The sequence below is a fragment of the Neodiprion lecontei genome, chromosome 2 (genome assembly GCF_021901455.1).
Source record: "Neodiprion lecontei isolate iyNeoLeco1 chromosome 2, iyNeoLeco1.1, whole genome shotgun sequence".
NCBI lineage: Eukaryota > Metazoa > Arthropoda > Insecta > Hymenoptera > Diprionidae > Neodiprion > Neodiprion lecontei.
In genome coordinates this window covers 37,972,040-37,986,111 of record NC_060261.1, presented here as the reverse complement: position 1 = coordinate 37,986,111, position 14,072 = coordinate 37,972,040, and the positions used below count along the sequence as shown (strand labels likewise).

Sequence of the window (14,072 nt, the reverse complement as noted above, 5' to 3'; positions counted from 1 at the left end):
AAGAGGAATAAATGGGCTCAGAGGTCAGTTTACGCGAAAGGCTTCACGTCCAGCCGCTGTCCTTTTATCGTGCCTGCGCACAGCTCTCGAAGTGTATAGTAGGTACAGTAATTGCGTTTTGCAAACGCTTGTGCACGGCGAGTAAGTTTATTACAGGTATAGACGATAATGATTGCAGCATGGTTTTCGCTAATAGATCTGATCGTACCGGGCAAATTGCTTCGGACGAGATTCTCTTCTGTCCTGTAAATGTGCGTTGGATGAGACACCGTCAGATATGTAGACGGTTATACAGGTACAGGTACAGGTACTTGGAATACGTCGAGGCGTTAGAGACGACTTCCGAGAAACTACGGATGGGTTTCACACGTGTAATCACGTGCCGTGAACACAGCTCAGCGCGATTCTGTATCTATGGTGACGTCCTAATCGGGTAGATCAATAACCAGTACTTGTGATATATTATCCGTATGTATTTTTTCGCGTTACAGTAAAGCGCTTATACCTATACATGTTACTATTGTACGTGCGTACTCGAGGATGACAAAAAAATGCAACCCATCTTTGCGTACATTTTTACATCGCGCACGCGTGTACGGAGCTTTTAGAACATGGTTCACGGCTCAACAAGGAAAATTAATATGCGAGATATCATTCTGGTTTCGGAAAAAAAAAGAAGAAAAATATATGATAATTAAAATTCATATACGAAGGAGTGTGCGTGTATACGTGTATGGGACGTATACTTGGAGGCAAAAACGGAAATACGAGTTCCGTGAATTGAAGTTTGATGCCCGGCTTTATCGACAATCGGGGTGGAAGCGAAATTTATTAGAGGAACGGCTCGGTTAATCGAGGGCAGCTGCGGTACGGAGAAAAGAGGCGACGTCGAGGGTCCCAGAAGAAGCAAAGCGGGTCCGAGGCCCCGAACCGCCCCACCTGCGCCTCCTCGAACAGCCGCAGTGTGCACCGGGTGCTGCAGCGAGGCTACAGCCTCGTCTCCGAGAAGCACGCGCTGCACCTCGCCGACGCAACAAAGACACGACATCGCCTTCGGCGCAGATCCGAGGAATCATTTGAATAATGCTTTTCATTGTGATTTCAGCTTCCGAGAAATCGCTTGATTATAAGCTTTTAACTGATGCGGCGAAGGCTCGCTTCGCGTAATAATCCACATACACGCGTGTACGTGAACACTTTGTGTTGTAGCCGATTGTTTGTTGAACTTTGATCACTATTTTTCATCGAGGTGGAAAACCTTCCGAGGATCAACGAATCGACGCGCGACGCTTCGAAATTAGACAATTTTTATGCGGATCCGCTGTATGGAGACTTTTGTCCTATTTTTTTGACATGGATTAAATTTTACAATTCTTACGTTTTCTGAGTAATTGTGTCGGGTTTTCGGAAATTCTCGGTTTAAACTTTACCGTGGGTCTGAAGTAACAGTATTTTATCCGTTCACACTTCAATGTATGAGAACTTGTTGTCAAAACTTCAATAGAGGACAATGCAAATTAACATTTCAGGGAAAAATATGCAACAGGTTTCGATTATCAGGTCATTCCACTCGTCGTTACACTGTCGATATAATCAATTTTAATCGGAGTGAAAAACGGCCCAAGGGATGAAGTGACGCATCAGAAGCTCCATATTTTGGGGTAAAGAAACACTCCTAGAAGTTTCAGCAGAATCCGTGACCCAAAGATCTGACACTATCCGTGTAAGAATAGTTCGAAAAATTGATGATAAAATGCAAAAATAATCTAATTTCAGCTGCATTGGCGTACAATAATCCAAAATCGAATGTGAAACTAGCTGCAGATGTTTGAGCGTCTCCATTATTTTTCCGAACCTTTCTTAATCATTTGTCAACCCACGGGGATGATCCTAATTCTTCTTATTTCCCAAATTTTGAAGAGATTTCATTACTAAGAAAAATAAGAATTGGAAATTACGATTTCCCATATTTAACACATATCGGAGAGCTGAATGTAAACGAAAATTCACTTTTGCATTTTGACCGGCAGAATAATTTTACCATTTCCAAATCGCAGATCAAAGATCGAATTTCAAGTTCACGACATTGCATAAACTTGTATTACTGACGTAAAATAAAGTAGTTAGTCATACAAAAGGAATAATATTATGCACTAAGCGAATTTCAAATATCGTTGCTCCTTGCCATGTTACCCATATCATTAATATTTCTACATAAATTATTGTAATTCACGTATTGCTTGATGATCGTAAGGAACAGAAAAAAAATAAATAAATCAGCATAAAAAAGTAGGTATTAAGAAGTATAATATATTACTTCATACTCTTTGAACTTTGCTCTGTTGTTTTCTGAGAACTACCGCGTTGAATATGTTTTTTAAACGTTCAGGTTTTCTTCGGCTGGATCTTGCTAAATACGCAGGGATCCCTTTGAGGTGTAAAAACACAGTCACCGAGAAAATTGTACATTCTTGTAGAGTGTTGGGTGTGATTATGAAAAGCTTTATAGCGCTCACGTTATCTATAAATAAATAATATACGTGACGGAATTCTTTGAAAGGCTTACATTTTAATGCTCTTTAATTTCCCAGACAGATGTCGTATTTTTCCTGCTCTTCATTTCGCCTCGATTCACCGGCTTTACCCGATCGTAATCTTGGTTAACAAGAAGAGAACGGGCAATGCCACGCTTTCAAACAAATTACGCCCCTGTTAATTATCGACTTTCACACCCGAGAACCCTTTTATGTTATAATCAAAAGGGTCGCTTGGAATAATTTTACCGTAATTATGTCGGTACGAAATTTTGGCGGGAATTTCAAACTTCTCAATACGTGCCAACCATGATTGAATTCCGATGTATAGGTATACTCACGTTAATACAACCTCTCAGATACCGATAATCCTGTACGAAAAATCCGACCGGGTAAGGTAATTTTATTCGTGAAAATATTCCCTTTGAAATTCACTCGATCTCATAATTATAAGTTGCGACCGTAATTACTATTTCACAAGATAATCTTCTGGGTGAAAAATATGCATGTTATATGACATTAAAATTCGCGTCAGAAATGTATGTTAATATTATTGACCTTGAGTTTGTAAGAAATTTTCGACCACATTCGTTTGATAACCTCGAGTAAAAATGGAATCGTTCCATGCTCACGACCGAATATATATGTATATCATTCAGATCAGGGACGGTGAACTTGTGAAGTTGGAATTTGTTTACCGCTGCAGTACATCACGGAACAAGTATTTAGATTAACGATACGCAGAGTTGGTCGAAAAGATTGTTGACGAGATTTCGTCAGGTTAGTTTGATCACGGAAGCGTGATGTAGGAACTTAGGTTACACCCAAATCTCACATCCAAGTCGCTCAGCGTGTGTGCTTGAGCATTAACGACAATCGCTGATAAACTGTGTTACGCGAATTTCCAGGTATTATGTAGCGGCATGCCGCGATAAGCGTACAACACCGCGATAACTGTCGGTTAATTTTCATATTTCTCTTCATTCCTTTTGCGGCCGCGATCTCGGCAGGATATTTTTTATCCCTTCGTATTTCAATGTGGCAGGAATAATTATGAGGAAAAGTGAGGCGGTTCTTTTTTCCGCCCGTTTTAACTCTCGGCGTGAATCATTCGCAAGCCGAAAAGTACCTCAAAGTTTTGCATTTGCATTTTTTATGAAGCGAAATTTGAACAGCAATGCAGATGTCATAGTGATTATATACGCTGTTACAGGCGATGAGGGGAAAACATTTCTGTGGTCAAGGCGTCGGATTGCTACAACGAATTAACGTCTTCGCGGCTTAATCACGGGGATAATTAACTGCATAAATTCACATATACGTGGGTATATTGTAAGCTATGGGTACGTGTCATGTATGTATTCGGGACTGACGATGTCGCTGTTGACATTGAAAATCTTAATTAAAATTATATAAAACCGAAAAGTGTTGCCAGCCGGTACAAGAAAACATTATACATAATAGCTGTATACGCGCTTAAATTACCAATCGGAATCGTTTTATTTCAATATTAATCTTCCCACTTATTTGTATTCATACATAATGTACCAATATATAAGTGGCACGCTTCTTTTGCGTCTCGTTTGCGTCAGCTGAATTTCTTCTAAACAACCGTGCGATGAAATGCGATTTCACAATTTTATGTCGTGTAAAACAGTTGTTAAAATAATCCAATAACAATAATAATAACATCGTGTGCTACTTGCGAGGTTTTCATAGGTATAAGGAATTCGGGGCTGAAGATGTTTTGATTTTGTCGCAGTTTGAGTAGCATCGATTTGTGAAATGAAAAAATGATAATGGCTGTACAGATTCCATATCCAGGTTATAGAGCGGAAGAAAATAAGGACATGAAAATCCTCTCGGCGATTTGTGGGATGAGTGCAATTCTTGCGGTGAAAGTATGTACGACACGATTCAACTTATATACATACGTGTATAATGTAGTTGAAGAGATGCAGTTTGCAATCCGCGATGTCAACAGCTGCAATTCCGCGCTATTTTTATTCAAGACGAGAGTAGAATAATAGTTTTTGTTTTACGGATCAAAAAGTTAACCCGAAGCAGCTGGGAGGAAGATGAAAAATATTTCTCACGATTAGTCGCTGCACAATATAATAAATAAATCAGAAGTGTAAGAAAAAACATCTGCAGAGTCCGATAAATGTGTGGATATGTAGAAAAACAATCTCATCGAGTGTTGTAATGAAATGTTTAACGTATAGAAATTGCTTCTTGTAATTGGGACGCATTGAAATGCCTTATTCGTACATTTTTACAGTCAATACACGGCCGAAATCGTAATCACCAGTAAGTAACGCATCCAAGCAAACCAATTGCTTAATTCGATCCGTCGCGTTACCAGTAAGTAACCAGCGTAATTTTCGTAATAATTTCTATAAATGTACGCATACAGCTTATCACACTCTGACGCATTTGCTGTTGTACGTACTATTTCACTGTCATAATAAGAGCTTCGCGTTTCGGATCGAATTTACACCGGCATTTCCATGATCTAACGCGTCAGAGTTTAGAAATATATCGCTTGATTCTCCTCCCGCGACACAGATGGCGCGTGCGACGTTTTAGCAAGGTGCGAAAATCTATTTTTCTCCACCAAACCGGGGACGAAAATGCGTACTTTCGACCGAGGTATGAAGAAAAAACTATTTTACTACCCACGTTGCTACTCTACAGCTTACGGGTAATAATTTGTACTTGCAGTACATGCAAATTGAATTATATATAGGTACACGAGTAGGGTGACCTATACTTTGGCCTGAAGGTGTAAAACTGACGGTCGGAAAATGTTGGGAGATGTTTTACGTTCTCTCATTAGTAAAACTAAAGCCCCGGTTGCGTTCGAGGTGTATTGACTTGATGAGCGGTGTAAAAACTCCAGATAAACCAAAGTAGAAAAGCTTAGAGTGGAGTGAAAGAAAGGTTCAAGTTCGTTAGTTTTTTTATTGTTTGTAATTTTTCTGTTTTACAACGGATTGTACATATTATCTTGATACCTGTCCTTTGAACTTGACACAAAGTTTGTATGTAACGTGATATTTGTTAGGGAAGTATTGATTGTTTTGCTTATATGGTACACCTAGTATAACATTGAATGAAATTGTTTCGGGAAAAAATGTTTTAACATGAACCCAAGTACGTTTTGTGGTCTACCTTATGACTACGTATAACTAATTAATAGCTACTGGTCACAATGTTTCCAGTTACTTTTAAAAATTTTACTCGAAATTGCGTTTGTTCATTGGTCTTTGGGTCGCTCTGTGACCCGGAATTTCAAGTTTTTCATATCTCAAAATACGAGATCGGTGAAAGGGAAAGTAGGCAAACTTTTTTTCACGTTGCTGGTCGCGCGAATCTGACAATGAGAACGCAAAGGTGTGGGGTGTAAAGGGCCGCCAGGTGGTAGCGCTCTCTGCCGGTAGGATTTGTCAGGAACGATGAGAGCAGCGTGCTTAAAGCATTGAGCAAGTAGTCTGTCGAGACGTGCTCAGCGTGTGTGTCGACCATTCGGTGGATGCCCAGGGGTTTTCCCGAAATACGTAATAATATATTTCTCGGTTAAACGCGGAGTTGAACGATCGTTCGCGAGGGTCGCGAGGTTATCGACCGTTCGCAATACACACAGGAACGTGGGAGCAACAATTAACGCGAGTGAAAGGAGCGCGATTCCTGGATGCCTCGAAACAACGACGAACCTTCATCCTCAGCGTCGGTCGATGGATACGAGAGAGGTGTTCGCTTCCGGACGAGACGAAGGAGGTAAGCTTCTCGATCTCGTAAAAAAACACTTTTCAAAAACATTCTACCTTCCTTACTTTTTAACCCCTTGCGCTCGGTCCGTTTCCTCGGCGAATCAATCCAACCTCTTTGGATCGAGTTTTCGTTCACGCACAACCGCAGCCAGCATGCTCGCTCTCTCTGTCTCTTTTTATCTCTTCATCTCTCTCTGTATATATCTCTCTCTCTCTCTCTCTCTCTCTCTCGCTTGACTCTTTGTTGTCCGATCGAACAGGTCCGAAGTTGTTACGCGCTGCCGACGACGGCAGCCGGCAGCGCCGATATAGAAGCGCTCGCGATTGTTTTCAGAATAAAAACAACACAGGAAACGATTCGTCGGTTGCGGGCAACCGTGTTGCATAACAATACGGGACATCGTAGGATGCCGGTTGAGGAGGCTCGGTTCAACTTGTACAGGTGAAAAATATCTCCCGCGTGAAAAGTTTGTCGCCTTCTATACCGTATGTGCTTATTATCTTTATGCATATACAAATGTACGCGAATGCGCGAAGGTAACCGAGGAGCGATTTCCGCTCCGATTTCCAGCCTCGAGAACCCGGGGTCACGACCTTTCTCGGAATAACGTTCCGATTCCGATTTGTTGAGAGATTGGCGAAAGCGTTGTAACGCGGATTACGCGTGCATATGGGTTTATTATCGGCACGAATCTCTGCGCTCGGCACGGTTTATAAATATACCAGAGTGAACGTATAAACACGTGGGCGAGACTTAACATCGTGCGTAATACGTATTCACTGCACTCTACGTACGTGTATGTACGCTGACAATGCAGCAGGGAGATTACAAAATTATAACAATAAAATTGCAGCGGAGCGAGTGGGGGAGAGACTCGATTGCGAGACGTTTTTTACCCTAGGGATATTGTGTGTGGATACCTGTTGTGTAGAATTGTTACCGGGAAAACAGTTACGAGTTATTAGACTCTCGCGCGCAAGCAAGGCGGCTACTTTCAAAACTGGCCTATTTGTACAATTGGCCAAGAGGCATGTTCGAGCCGCAAGTTGTATATTACAGGTATAAGTATGTATCGATGTATACATTTGTTATCAAATTATCTAATCGACGAAACCGTCTCGGGCACAACGAACCGTGCATTGCACCAGATGCATTAATATACCGTGAAAATATTTCTGTACACGGCATAACGCGGCGGATATCCCATTTCGAATTTATATTGTGCATCATGTATACCTTTAGGCATAGTCGTAGACGAAACTGACGAATTGTGGTAATTTGGCGAGAAATTTTTTACGGATACTCGCGGTTTTCATCGGGACGAAGGTGATCCAAGTTTAGGTAAAATTTAACTAGTTCACCAGGTTCGGTTTTTGCGGTATGTACCTCTAAAGCGAGTCGAAACCGTACCGTATTATAGGTGGATATATTGCGTGTATACCTGTGTGAGAATAAAACCGTCAACATCTGGCCCCGGTACGCGGAGAAAGCCGCTTTAGAAATCCCAGCCAGACCGAACGGAGCCAATTCAAAAGTTTTCGCCGCAACTTTATATACAAAGGCACATACGTATGGGTAGTCCGAATAGAATTCGGCCGCATCGGCGATTCGGGGAACATTGCCGGGGGTTGACGAACCGATGAGCCCCGAGAAATGTAATTAAGTTTCGCACAGCTCCCCTATAGTGATAATAATGATACCAGTGATGAGAATAATAATAATATTTGGGACCGTATCAAGTTCTGCAGCAGTGGCAATGACTGGCTCGCAAATATCCTGTCTATAATGTGGCATGGAAACGGGAATCAATATTCTCAAGCTCGACTCTATATGCCGGTAATATCGTGAAATTAGATAGGTAATCATTTTCCGTTAGTTGGTGGCTGCAGTGCCGGTCGATGCAGCGATGTATCGAAACGATTGTTTCTTACATGTATGTGTATGATACATTTGCATATAACCCAGCTAGTATAATATAATACGTATAATCGGGAGTTGGAGAGATACGTGGTTTGTATCTCTGCAGATAACGGATACGGTGTTTTAATTATACACATGCTTGATGATATCAGAATGCAAAACAAGTTGAAGAAAAATAGTCTCATTTTGCAGATCATCATATTTGTTGGTACCTCGTAGTCATGTATATATATATATATACATTCATACAGACGTCAGATGTCGTCGTTAATTTGAAAACAAATCTATATATCGTATGCGTGTATTTGTTACACAGATCTACTATCTATAACGTATGCACAGCATCACGACACGCTCCATTAAATTATTAAAAGTTTTTTGCTAACCGCGCAAACTGGACGGAAAGGAGGCCTGAAATAATATCTGGATTCTCGGCTTGGTTATAACTTGACAACTTTCTTGAAACTTTTACACATGCAGAGTGGGCGAAAAAGAAACCGGTCTGATTTAAAACGTGAATAAAACCGGAACGCATCGACCGATTTTTAAAAACTTTTTCCGTACACAATTTGAAGAATAATTTTTCCTTTCGTTACGGGTTTTAAATAAAAAACATCAATATCAATAAATGTTCAATTTAATACCCATTTTGAATTGTGATTCGAAGTTTGATTCTGGTATTTTAGCAATTCTCTTAGATTCGATTCACGTGAAATGAAACGTTTCTTGTAATACCAGAGTCAAAAAGCGCTCTTTGAAGTTGAAATTCTGTTTTCGGGAAATTATCTCAAGAAAGTCCACTATTAAAGGAATCGGCTGAATATAGTGTCAAGATTTTTACCAAAACTTATAAGCGTCAAGTAAACAATCCGAATACCTACTTCGGCCAACAGTTAATCAGAATCCAATCAGAATTCAATCGGGAACGAACAACCACCAGGCAGATAAGAGTCGAATATTCTTTTAAATTGATTATTTTCATGCTTCCAGCAAGTTTCTAACAACCCGTTTTTCAAGAACGTCAGTACTACGAAAAAATATTAAAATCCTAATACCCCTCCTACTTTCACAAAGCTGTACCCTTTTTCCCCGAAAATTACCTGGCTTAAGCATTGTGAAACCTGAAAAGAAGAAAGATTTGGGAAAAATATGGACGCTTTCATTCTCAAAGCGAATTGCATTTCTCGGAGGTATAATAATAATAACAACAATGTCCAGGTAAATGCGAAAAATCCTGTAACAATGTAACATGTACTGTTATAATATAGTCCCGAATTTCTGCTGAGCTGACGAGAGACGGTGAGACGGGAGGAATAAAAAAATAAAACTTAAACAAATAAATAAAAAATGAGAAATACGAGCGAAAGAGAGAAAGAGAAAAAGAAATTGAAAAGATGAAGATCGTTACCCTGCAGGAAGATTGCTACGGGCTAAGATCCTTCCCAGAATTCTCTCCTTATTCTTCTTCTTCTTCGTGTTCCTTCTTCTTTCTCGACGAAGCGAAGATCTAGACGAAAATAAAGAAGTAGATCGGGGATTGAGGAATTAATTTTAGTTCTTATCCCGTGGAACGTTACAAGGATGATGATCTGCCAGTGGTTTGGTTACGTCGTTAGCCCGCTCCAGTGTTTTCTCCGTCAATCTGTAGAGTTTGTTTTTCAAAAAAGATGCAAGAGACGCACCGCGGGTCGCAACGCAATTATAAGATGTCTTGCGAAGTGTACTGTGCAAACCGTACACGTTATACGTAGGTATGTGTAATACCGCTCACCCTGATCGGCATAAATTCAATGTCGATATTGCGACACTCCGACTATCGTGCACTTGCACAGATTGCCTTGAGCAATTAATACCGAGTTGAAGAACGAAGCGAATATACGAGTGCGAAAAGCAGTAAAGTCCGTCTCAGGGCACTGGGAATAAACCGTGATTTTTATAAATACACCTTACAATTTGTCGGAGTAAACGAGCAGAGACCATTAATTAATTGAAATCGATATATCGAAGGATCCGACAGGCAAAGAGACCGAAGTACGGTCCGCGATGCTTTTCCATGAAAAAGAATTATTCGATCATTTAATTTCTAACGTCGAAGGTGAATTCGAAAGGTTTTTATAGATTGATATACACTCAGCTTTGCCCATTTACACTAATTGTTACGGTAAAAAGACGTTCAAACGGCGCGGCGAAAAAGCTCACGCGTCACTGAACTTTATTGCATGCTGAAACTACGAACACTCGCACGAGGAGTTTTAAAAATTCTCTCGGAAATATTTGACGCTGACTCTAACGGAGCGTAGATATTGTATATTAATACCATTTGTCAAGTTATATATATATCATTCGCAAAGTTTGGCAGAATGAGAAAAATTGAAAAATTATTTGCAAGATAATCTTGATCACGTGTTTCGAGGAAGAGCCTGGCATGAAATTAGACAAAGCGCAATCGGTGTGAAATTTCCCGTAGCAACGAAAAAGAAAAAGCTTGAGGTATACGCTATACAGACGTGACACCCGGAGTGACGGCAGTCGACCTCCCCCGTAGACGAAATAACGACGCGGCATTGTTGACGAAACTCCCAGGGCGAGTATTGAGAATAAGGCAGCGAAAATTTCCGAGCAAAGGTACCACGAGTACAATATCTGGCGCATCTAGCGAGAAGAACCAAACTCCTTAGAGCTGCTGTCAGCTTATTTCGCTGCTACCAGAGCGCGAGAACTCGGTTCCGCGATTCCCGGAGGCAGAGAGTCGAAACTCCATTGGCGTAGACACTCCTCTCCTACCAAATTTCCCCAGGCGTGCGAATTTCGCGGATCTTACCCTTCGGATCCCGGAATCCGGATTCCGTCAACCCGGTTTCAGGAAGGCCTCCACGCCGCGCAGAGATTCTCGCATTCGGCGATCAAGGCCGGTTCCTAACCTCGACGACGACGCAGGGTTGCACTCGTCGCGAATCGAGGCCCTCGCCTTTTACCCGCGATGCGAAATCTCCCCCCGTATTTCGGTGCCACGCCTATGCAACCGGCACAATCCCGGCTCGACGCCGGCGCAGTTTTCCTGGAAGTCCGCGTTCCACCCTCCGGACTCGGTCCAACCGCTGATCGCAGCCTCTTCCGAGAAAGGCCAGGCCCTCGTCCTCCTGCCCGTCTCGCTCCGCGCCCTTCCAGCTACCCTCCGAAATTCTCTCCGCCGTTGCACGGTTCTTTGTTAACCAGTAAATTGCTACTCCCCGTTTCAACGCCCGACGATGCAGCTCGTCTGTGAGCTTTACCTGCACTTCGCACTCCGCTGACCCGCCAGACGATGCTACCGGATTCACTCGATACCTATCCGATTCTCAACCGCGCTGCGGGATATTCAATATCATTGTGCGCGGATGCGCTTCGCTGCCTTCCCCCTCCCCTGCGGCAAAAGCCCGAGGACGTGTACAAAATTTCGAAAAACGGAAGATGGAAACTGGAAACGGGAAAGCGGAAGATGCCGCGAGCTCTTCTCGTCCGATCGTTTTACTTTGCTTTGCGTGCTCCTCGTTCGTTGGGTTATCCGAGTCTGTATATGGACAATTAGAGCGGTGGACGATGGGTATGAAACGGATACACTCTGCGATGCCCGTTCCATTGTTTGAAATTTAACTTAGGTATGCAGCCGGCGCAGGTGTAATGTCTTGTCCAATTTCGTCAGGGATTTCGAGTTACGGTTTAGCATCACGTTTTTCTTGTACAATTGGTCAATTCGTCGAATTTGATTTCGTTACACGAATACTTTGATGGATGATACACGATCTTGCGTAGGTAGGTACGGTAAATTACACCGCGATAAACTTTGAAAATGGAGCATTTCTTTTTTATTATATTTTTTTCAGTTGATTTTTTTTTTTTTATCCTCCTCATCAACCGTCAGTACACCGGAAGATTAATGGTTCTGAAATGGAGTCCGACTGATTGAACCCTGGAGCTTATTGAAAGAAAGATCGTTATCGAGAATAGGGGCGATGCCCTGCGCACTGCCTCCCGGTTTACGGGGGCTTGAAATTGCGGGTTTCTTGACGAGTTGCTCTTGCTCCGGCATGCCGAGTTAGTTAAGCTCGCTCCGCACTGTGTAATAATTATTCGCAGACTACGTGGGTGTCTGTAGCGGAGACGCGTGTCATCCTTTGTTTCCCGTCGCCGCTGATAGAGGCTACGATGAATTAGAAGGGTCAGTTAATTGCTCGCAGAAATCGGTCAGACATACTAAAATCTCACCGTGTATTCGTCGCAATTTGCTTTATACGGATCACAGTGTGAATCCGGCTTAACGCATTCACGACGACGAAGCTATGCGTTAATTTAACAGGCTCAAATCTCATCTCGCGTTTAGATTCTCAAAGACCCTGGTACCTCACTCGTAATGCGACACCTTCTCACACAGGTATATTTTACCTAAGTGTAATTAAACCTTGTCGGACGAGGAGGCGAAATTTTCAAACAATTTTGCTCACGCAGGAGATGAAATTCCGCGAGCTTAACGTATAATACAGAGGAATTCGAGATGATATTAATACCGAGTTTACGTCGAGTTTTGAGGCGCTGATACCGAGTTCAGGCCTTTCACGGTATACCTAACGTGATAACGGTTCGATGGTTTATATATATATATATATTTTGGGTTTTTAATTCCACGAAATCAGAGGTTATGTTAATTCGAAAAATTTACATCACGTGCCGTACGGTATGACGATGTGATATGCGTTCTCGGTAATACGTTACGTGTATCTTTACATAAATGCATGTATGTGCATGGATGCATATTGTCTACACTTTTACGTGGAACACCTGCGGTAGTTAATTGATATTAAAAAATTGTTTCGGCGACTGTCAATTTTCGCCTGCAGTTTACGATTTGAGTAGCGTGACGTCGATGGTAGATAAAAAAAATTGCAATTATCAAAATAGTAGGCAATTAAATTTCTTTTTAGTTGAAGGCCGCGGTCGAAATTATCGATTTGGATTACCAATGACTCCTCCCAACTATTAGAAAAATGAAATAGCGGTATCGAAAAATTGCAATCTCAAATGTATACTACACTCCGACCGGACTAACCTAGGGTGAAATGAAACGGGTCCCAGCGAAGTGAAAAAGACGCACAATCGCGGCCCGTTGTATACGGTTTAACAACCGGGGTCTTGACGGCCATCTGCGGAGGCTGCCATTTGATCGTTAATCCGAACCGTCCGTCGACGGCATCATAATCTGCGATTATAAATAGCCACCGGGCCCAAAGTGCTTCCTGGTATTCCGCGCGTTTGCAGCCCGCAGTTGCGCGCACCGCAAGTTAATGCCATCAGCGTCTATTAATATACCGCGTTTTTAATGGCTGTGACAGCTGATAGCGCAGAGTAAACCGATACGATTGCAGTAAGGCCGAAGGTCAAGGCACGAGGTAAAGAGCGAGTTTTTAACCCAAAAAGGAAGGGGAAAAGGGAGGAATGGCTTCTCTCTGCTATATAAGGGGGAATTTGTATTCTCGGAAGCGCTGTTACACCCTTAGAGCCTTTGGCCCTTAGGCTATGTACACGGAAACTCACCCTCGTATCGAAATCGGTCGGTGGAAATTCACCTTCCGTCAGCTATATCGTTGATCATCGTGCTTTACGCGTTGCGCAAATTTCCTCGAAAATTATAATTGAAATGTCAGGTACAAAAGTTTGCAGGAAGACAAAAAAGGTCAACGATAACAATCGTCGCTTCGGCGAGGTTCAAACTTGTTCATTTTTGTGCGCGTTTATTTTTGAACAAAGTAAAGTATGAATTTTACCGTGGTACATTGTACGATTATTTGTACTTTTCCCGAAGCATCCGAT

At 42.0% G+C, this 14,072-nt stretch overlaps 1 protein-coding gene across 3 annotated transcripts in view; it reads left to right on the top strand.

Annotated features, from left to right (window-relative positions):
* LOC107216580 (intraflagellar transport protein 56) overlaps positions 1 to 14,072 on the top strand; it is a 65,368-nt gene that overhangs the window by 25,217 nt on the left and 26,079 nt on the right. The window contains exon 1 of one of the 3 annotated variants that reach the window (XM_046730492.1): positions 6,026 to 6,314. The exons of the other annotated variants lie outside the window; for them this stretch is intronic. The gene's annotated coding sequence lies outside the window, so the exon portion shown is untranslated. Of the gene's footprint in view, positions 1 to 6,025; positions 6,315 to 14,072 lie in introns of those variants that run through there. 3 annotated transcript variants of the gene reach the window in all.